Source organism: Lissotriton helveticus, chromosome 3_1 (genome assembly GCF_964261635.1).
Source record: "Lissotriton helveticus chromosome 3_1, aLisHel1.1, whole genome shotgun sequence".
Taxonomy (NCBI): Eukaryota; Metazoa; Chordata; class Amphibia; order Caudata; family Salamandridae; genus Lissotriton; species Lissotriton helveticus.
The window spans coordinates 1097714536-1097721842 of record NC_136061.1 but is presented as its reverse complement, the minus strand read 5'-3'; the positions used below and the strand labels follow the sequence as shown (position 1 = coordinate 1097721842).

The 7307-nt window shown below is 49.8% G+C and overlaps 1 pseudogene; it reads right to left on the bottom strand.

Annotated features, from left to right (window-relative positions):
* Window positions 1-812: 812 nt before the first annotated feature.
* On the bottom strand, window positions 813-5065 carry LOC144824213 (proton-coupled zinc antiporter SLC30A2 pseudogene; annotated as a pseudogene).
* Between the last annotated feature and the right edge of the window lie 2242 nt (window positions 5066-7307).

Genomic DNA, 7307 nt, shown 5'->3' with positions numbered 1-7307 from the left:
CCACTGCAGGGGCCTGTGCTTGACCTCATGGTCACAGGTTTAAATCCCAGCAGGTCCACTCATCCTTTCATCCATTTGAGGTCGATATAATGAATAGCATTGACTTGGGTAACAATAAACATCTGTTATTCTGCCCCAGGACACCTTCGGGTAATTGTGCGCTTTGCAACTAGACCTGTTATGTTATTAAATATAGGGCAGGGAAATCAAATTGCTAAAAAAAGTGGGCCACATTTGCAAAATAAGTAAAACTTAGACATGTTGTAGGACGGTGTTTTTCAAGGTATGAAAGACTACTTGGCTATTTGTGCTTGCAGCTGGCAATGTTTGGTACTATCAGAAAAATTAACAATAAAAAGCAGACCACCAACCAATAAAATAGTCACACAAACAGACCACAAAACAACCATACATAACATCCTGAGTGGCCACACAACACCATGGGACAGTCAAGGCCTCATTGTGGAGAGGTCAGAGCTGGGAAGCCAGAGCTGCCTGTGTCCCTGAAGAGCGCACAGAGCCCAGTGAAAAGGCACATTGTGGTCCAGCCCACCTCTGGTTCAGTCAGCACAGGCTCAGAATGTACCAGCTTGAAAGGTAGAAGCTTAAATGGGGCATGGCAGGAGAGGTTGGTGACAACTATTGGATGTTATATTGAAGTGAGGGCAGGAGTCAGAAAGCTAGCACCAGTGTAACAACAACCTTTTTTTGTCAAAAGGCCTCCTACACCTCTATCTGACTTCGTCCCACACACAGCTGTGTTGCACAGGTCCATCAAGCGAGCCTCTTTGCTAAGGGCGAACAGGGAGTCTTCAGTCAGAGGGGTCTCGACATTCAGAGCAGTCTTTCATATCCTCCGAGTAGTTCTCAATGTGGAATCTGGATTGTCGTGGTGTGGAAGTTAAATTTGCTCTGTACTGGGTGCTGGCTTCTTTGAGCAATACCTGGGCACCAGCATCTTCATTGATTGTAATGTGCACCGATGGCACTGGCTGCGACACAGTTAGTGCCCAGATGTGCTGGCTGTGCAGCGCCTTCAGTCTCGGGATGCGCAGCAGAGATTCCTTCACAGCACTGAAGTCTACTCTACGCCCCTTGAGTCCCTTCCATCAGTACGAGCAGCTCATCCCTCAGTACGGCTAGAATAGTGTGACCCCCAGACAAGGATGGAGAAGACGAGGAACATACAGATGGGATCCACAATTTTATACTCTGGCTTGAAGAAGATGACGTAAGAAGCCACCAGTACCCAAACGCTCTGCACCAGGTCCCCCACAACATGAATGAAGGCAGCTCGCACACTGGTGCTCTGCTCCTTCTCGGGGGTGGTCTTGTGCGAATGTTCATGTGATCCTTCCGTAGGGCCATGACTATGACCATGCCCGGTCTGATGCAGGATAAAACCCACCATTACGATGTTAACTGTTCATAATGGTGAGGTGATCCGCATAATATTCCCTGCCCACTCTCACCACGTGCTTCCGGTGCCCTCTCCCTGCCCGGCTCCATGCCCATGCAATCGCCCCCTGCACCCTGTACCCTATTTCTGCTCTCTGTCCTCCCCTGCTCTCACTCCGTGCTTCCGGTACCCCCTGCCTGTCCGGCTCTGTGCCACAGCACCCTGCCTCCGTCCCACTCACTACTCACTGCATACCCATGGCTAAGGTCCCTGTACCCTGCCCACCACTGTCCTCTATCGCTGCACTCCCCCCTGTCCCTTGTTCTGCCCAACATGTCTGCCTTTCTGCCACTGCTCCCTGTCCCAACCCCTGCTCTGTTACTGCACCTTGCCCATTCTCCCTCCCCCTTCTCTAACCCTACACTGCCCTTATCCTGCCCTTGTCCTGAGCCCTGTTCACAGTCTCTGTCTCTCCCTCACTCTTTCCTTGCCCCCCTCTCTCCTGGTCTTTGCCCTCAGTCTGTCGGTAACATCTCGACAATCTTCTCGTCGAACCCTCTGTCTCTCTCCATCCCCATTGTCTCTCCCCAGCCCCTTTCTCTCCTCCTGCCCCTACTGTCTCCCCCAGGACCCCTCTCCGTCGTGCGTCTCACGGTATCTCTGCACCTCCACTGTCTCTCCCGAGCCCCTCTCTTGTCTGCCCCTCACTGTCTCTCTCCGCCTCAACTGTCTCTCCCCAGCCCCTCTCTCTCTTGCTCCTCGCAGTCTCTTTCAGTCCAGCGGCCCCTCTCTCTCTCACTCTGTTTCCAGCGCCACAGTCTCTCCCTGGCACCACTGTCTCCTACTGCCCCCTCTCTGTCCTGCCCCTCACTGTGTCTCTCCAGCGGCCCCTCTCTGTCTCTCTCCGCTCCTCTGTCTCTCCCCAGCTCATGGTCATGATCTTGGTTGCTGGCCGTGATGACATCCATAGTAGCGCAAAGACACTGATCATCATGCTGGCAAATCAAGTCAACAGGTGTGCAGCATCGTTCATAATCGCCAAGGCCAAGCTCTGTGCCAGATATCCACTGGTTATTGGACTGGCGCTGGAAGAGTCTCCGCTTTCTCATCGCCTTGTATGCCTTGCATGCCGCGGTGTTGCCGGTTTGGCCGTGCAAAAGAGTGCTTGTCCTGCCTTAACATTAACTCAGTGCTGGTTTGGGCTCGGAATATGTCCCGAGCGGACTACGTATCTCTAGACCTGATCCTGACCTGCTTTGCTCCAGTCTCGCTCTGGTTCCCCCGTCCCTCTCTGCCTCTGTCCCGCCGTTGCTGTGGTCGCAGAGCTGATAGTGCTCGAGCCCGGTCTGCGGAAAGGGGAAGGAGGGTGTGTGTATGTGGGGGGGAGGGGGGAAAGGGGTGCAAAACTCGCACCAGCTGCAAAGTCCCCTCCTCCGCTTCAGCTGACCCTCCTCGATGACCTCCGCTGATCCTCCCTCTCGCGGCACTGACCCCCTCCCCACCCCCCGCCCATTGTTTCTCCCTTACCGGGCCCAGCTCATTTCCAGCAGCCACACCACACCCGGCCCTCGTCACTATTCCACGGCGTACACCTAGGCCTTCCCTTGACTGCTGAAGTTCATGCCTAAAACTCGCCTTGCACCTGTACATCCATGCATGGTATGACTTCACTCTTTTACATTTCATTTTACCGGGACCTAACTAAGAGTGTTGTGGCTTACCTACTGCTAATCTGGTGTGGAAGGTTTTACCCGCGGGTCCCGGCAGTTCTTGGGCCTGCAAACAGCTCCACAATGCTCCCCCCTGCCACGCCTGATCTCTGCACTCGCACAATGGACAGTGCGGTGCCAGTAAGGAAACGGCAGGGGGCGTGTGCCGGCATAAAACCGTAACAGTCATCACGAGATTTTGTCGCCCTGTCACGAGACTGCAGGAGAGGAACGTCATCCTCTTCGGCCCGCCCCACCCCAGCTAAGCGCAATCCAATTGGAGCAGCTGCGTTGGGTGAGGGCGGGTAACAGACACGGAAATAAGCCTAAATAGCCCAAATAAAACTAATGGGCTACTAAATTGAGCAGCACTCGGCGAGCTACTCACAGGGTCTCGGCGAGCTATCGGTAGCTCGCGATCGACCGGTTGGAGACCCCTGGTTTAGGGTGTCATCTATCACACTTGAAAGAGCAGTTACCCATTGAATGGTGCGTTAAGGATGTTTTTTTGCACTTCTGGCTTGAATTCTGAGATGCGTAGCCATGCATGTCTTCTCTCCATGATACAGATCAGCCTTTGATATTTCTGCTGGATCCAAGGCTGATTTCAGGCACATATTGGCTCTCTTCTTCCCCTCTTCTACCAAATGTATTGCCCTTTTTAGTATTGTTCTGGTAGGTGCTTTAGCTAGTCTCCTATCTCCTCCCAGGGTTGATATGAACCTGGCGGTTAAGCACAGCACTTGAATTTGCAATGGGCCATTGGTTTGCCACACTCCTCCGGACCTTCTGCCCATGAGGTCAATTCTTTTTTTTTCTGTATCTTGGGGGAGGGGGGGTTGGAGGTTCTGGTTGTACATGGGACAATTTCCCTCTTCCTGGCCATGGATGTTATGATGGAATCTGCAGGCACTGACGCATTGATCTCATCTGGGTCGTTGGAGAAGTGTTTGTATTATTTCTCCCCTCTACGTGTAACTGCTTTGTATGTGGCAGGCTCATTGAAAGCTTCCTTCCCCTCGTCTAGCACAGCTGGTAACATATAGAGGAATTGGTTCCTAGATTGTGTAGGCAGTAGAGTTTCTAACAAGAAGCATAACTGAGGTTTCTCCTCTTCTACTTGAACTCCATATGTATCTGCTGCCTTTTTAATGACTTGGTTGTACATACCAGTATTGTCTGGTGGAGAAGGCCTCAAAGGATAGGTGTCGACAGCCTCGTCTGGAAAATCTGTGTTGAGGTCTTGCCATTGTACCTTGTGGAACTCAGAGCGTTCTGACCCTATGCAAGTTTGTTCTTCGAAAAATAACTCCTCTTCCTGTTCCTCCTGAGGCTTGGGGGTTAAGGGAGGCTCTATGTCCACGATACTTTTCTCGAGTGTCGTCGAGTTTTGGGTGGTATTTTAAATTGTTTCAGACTTTCATTGAAATCCTTCTTTCATTGTAAAATATTTGCCATTTCGGCTTCAAGCCTCTTTCTCTTCTTTTTGATCTCTGACGTGTGCTTCAGCGTCAAGAACTTTGGGCTTTCTTTTTGAGGTTGAAGGCTCTTTCGTGCATGGTGCGGGCCTATGTCTTTCAGATTTTGACCTCTCTTGCTTAGACGTTGATGCGTCCTTTCCTTGACCGTCTTTCCCCATCTTGGTTCTTTCAAAGGTCTTTGCCGATACTGAGTCCCTCTCAAAAAGATCCTACAGTATGTTTATCTCAGGACGCAGCTGCGGTCGTCATATGTTTGGGTGCCGAGGTCTCTTTGAGGCCCTTGAGTCTGTTTTTTGAGACTCATCTATTTTCTTTGAGGATGTCGACTCTCTTACCTCTCTAGAAAACTTAATTTCAACCTCCACAACTTGGACTTCTGTCTCAGTTTCTCCTTCTGGACCTTCTACGAGATTGTCCTCCTCCTCGCTCGAGAGGCCCAGGTCTCGTAGCGATGGTGCTGCACTCTGGCCCAGCATGTTGTAGTTGACTCTTCTCTGCCTCTCCCACACCCTAAAGGTCTTTGGGGTGAATGCCGAACACGCGTTGCAATACTCAGTTCGGTGGTCTACCGGTAAGGAGAGGTTTCAGACTAGATGTTGGTCCTTCTGGGCGAACTTGTGATGGCAGTTCTGGTAGAACTTGAACAGTGTTTCTTCCATCACCAGACACAGGGATCCCCTTGAACATGCATTGTTCTCCGGTCGTCGATGAGGTTGTTCCTTCCCCTCTTGGAGCCCTCCGGAACCTTGATCTGATGTCCTGTCGATTTTTCTTGATTTTTTTCCTGATTTTTCATCGATTCTTCCCTGCAAAGTTTGGAGCTCCTTCTGTATCAGTCCAGACCCAAAGGCGGAAAAAAAGAATCTGAAGATGGAGACCAAAGATTGGAGCGTCCGAAGGAAGCACGGAGATGTCACAAGGGGACACCAAATGGTGGTACGTCCACGCCCACCAATAAAAAAAAAAAGAAAAGTGACAAATACAACAATTCCAGACCCAACCACTAGATGGCGGAATAATGAACAGCATATGAATCCAGAAAAGAATGATGCTGCAAAACAGAGTGTTACACCTCACAGTCATGTATGGCCTTCGAATTAATCAGTGTGAAGTCACAGTAGGCATTATATCCGTGGGCTGACCCCAGGCATCACAGGCAAACATTTATTTGTTTTGCAATCTGTTTTATTAAGTTTTGTATTTTCAACATTTTGGCAACCATACACACATTGAAAACAGATTATTAAGTAGCTGACATGCAGTGGACATTGTAGTAGTAAGCATTCCATATAAAAAAAACAAAAATACTTGCTAGTGCGATCAAAACTGTAATTTACAACATATATAGGACTGAAATATATATATAGAGGTCCCTGACAATGGTTGTTAGTTTCCACTTGCTGCCAAGGGTGCTCATGAATACAATGTGCATCAGCGCTATATGTCTTCATTACGTATTCCCTAATGTATTTTTGAGGCGGATGATGATGGAACAGGCCAATCCAAAATAGAACAGGTGGATGCATAACTGTTGAAGCTTTCCACAGATTCCCCCACCTAGCGTGTTTTGTGTATTATTTTTCACAGGGAGTACTTCTGTATGTGTCTAAGGGATAGTGTTAGGTGATGCGTGCTCCTATTTATTGTTGTGTCTGTTCACTCCATGCCCTGTTTCATACCCTTTCTGGACTGAGGGTGTGCTTCCCTATGCTGTGGGGAATCCTGAAGATATGGTTTCCATAATGGTGTTGTGAATGTGTAGCAGCGCAGTTAGCATCACGCCCCAGCTTGCAGCAAGTGGGATCTGGCATATACCCATAGTATCTTCTCGGCGAAGTGCAACACTTTCAGCCTTGGCCCATGTAAGCATGGATCGTCTCCATGCCAGTAAATGAGGTGGGTCGGTTTTTTCCATAGTTTTGTGATCAATCTCTTGCGACCACCATTCCAAGTATAAAAACCTGGAAGCCACAATGCAGGATTTAGATGTGCCATTCAAATAGATGTACCATTCAAATGGTAACATGCGGTCCGTGCAACGAGTCAGTATATCTGTGAATCCCCCGCCAAGTAGGCGTGCAGGCATGGGCAGTCCCACAGCATATGTATTAGCTCTGCATCCCCAAGGGAGCAGCGGGGGCAGGCGTCATCCATACAGCTGAAATATCTATTGATTTTGGCAGGTGTAAGATTACCCTTTATGTGACATAATACTGTATTTGACATAAGATCATATTTCTGGGGATGTGCACAGGACTTTGGAGCACCTAGGTCCACTCCGAGTCTGTAAACTGACATTGCGCAACTCCTTCCCAGCGGAGCAAAGGGGCGTTAGGCTGAGTGCTGTGTGGTGTCGCAGTGAATCAGCGAACCACCGTATAGGATGCCCTCCTTGTCCCATGACATGTACATATTGTACTGTGATGTGCGTTGGGGGTTCGCTAGTCATGTTGCTCCACGTAGAGGTGAGGGCGGCCAACAATGATCGATGTAGCAGGAATTGGCCTGAGGGTTGCTCAATCTCTTCAATTAGTGTCTCTTACGGGACCAGGGAGCCCTCCTGATATAGATCTCCTCTACGTCTTTGATTCCCGATTCACACCAGCTTCTCAGTTCGGTGGCTGTCCTCACAGCCTGACCTCTGGGTGTGCCCTCCAATGGAAAAGCAGATGCATACGGTGTAACATTCCAGGTGAGACATAGGCTCCTGCGGAAGCA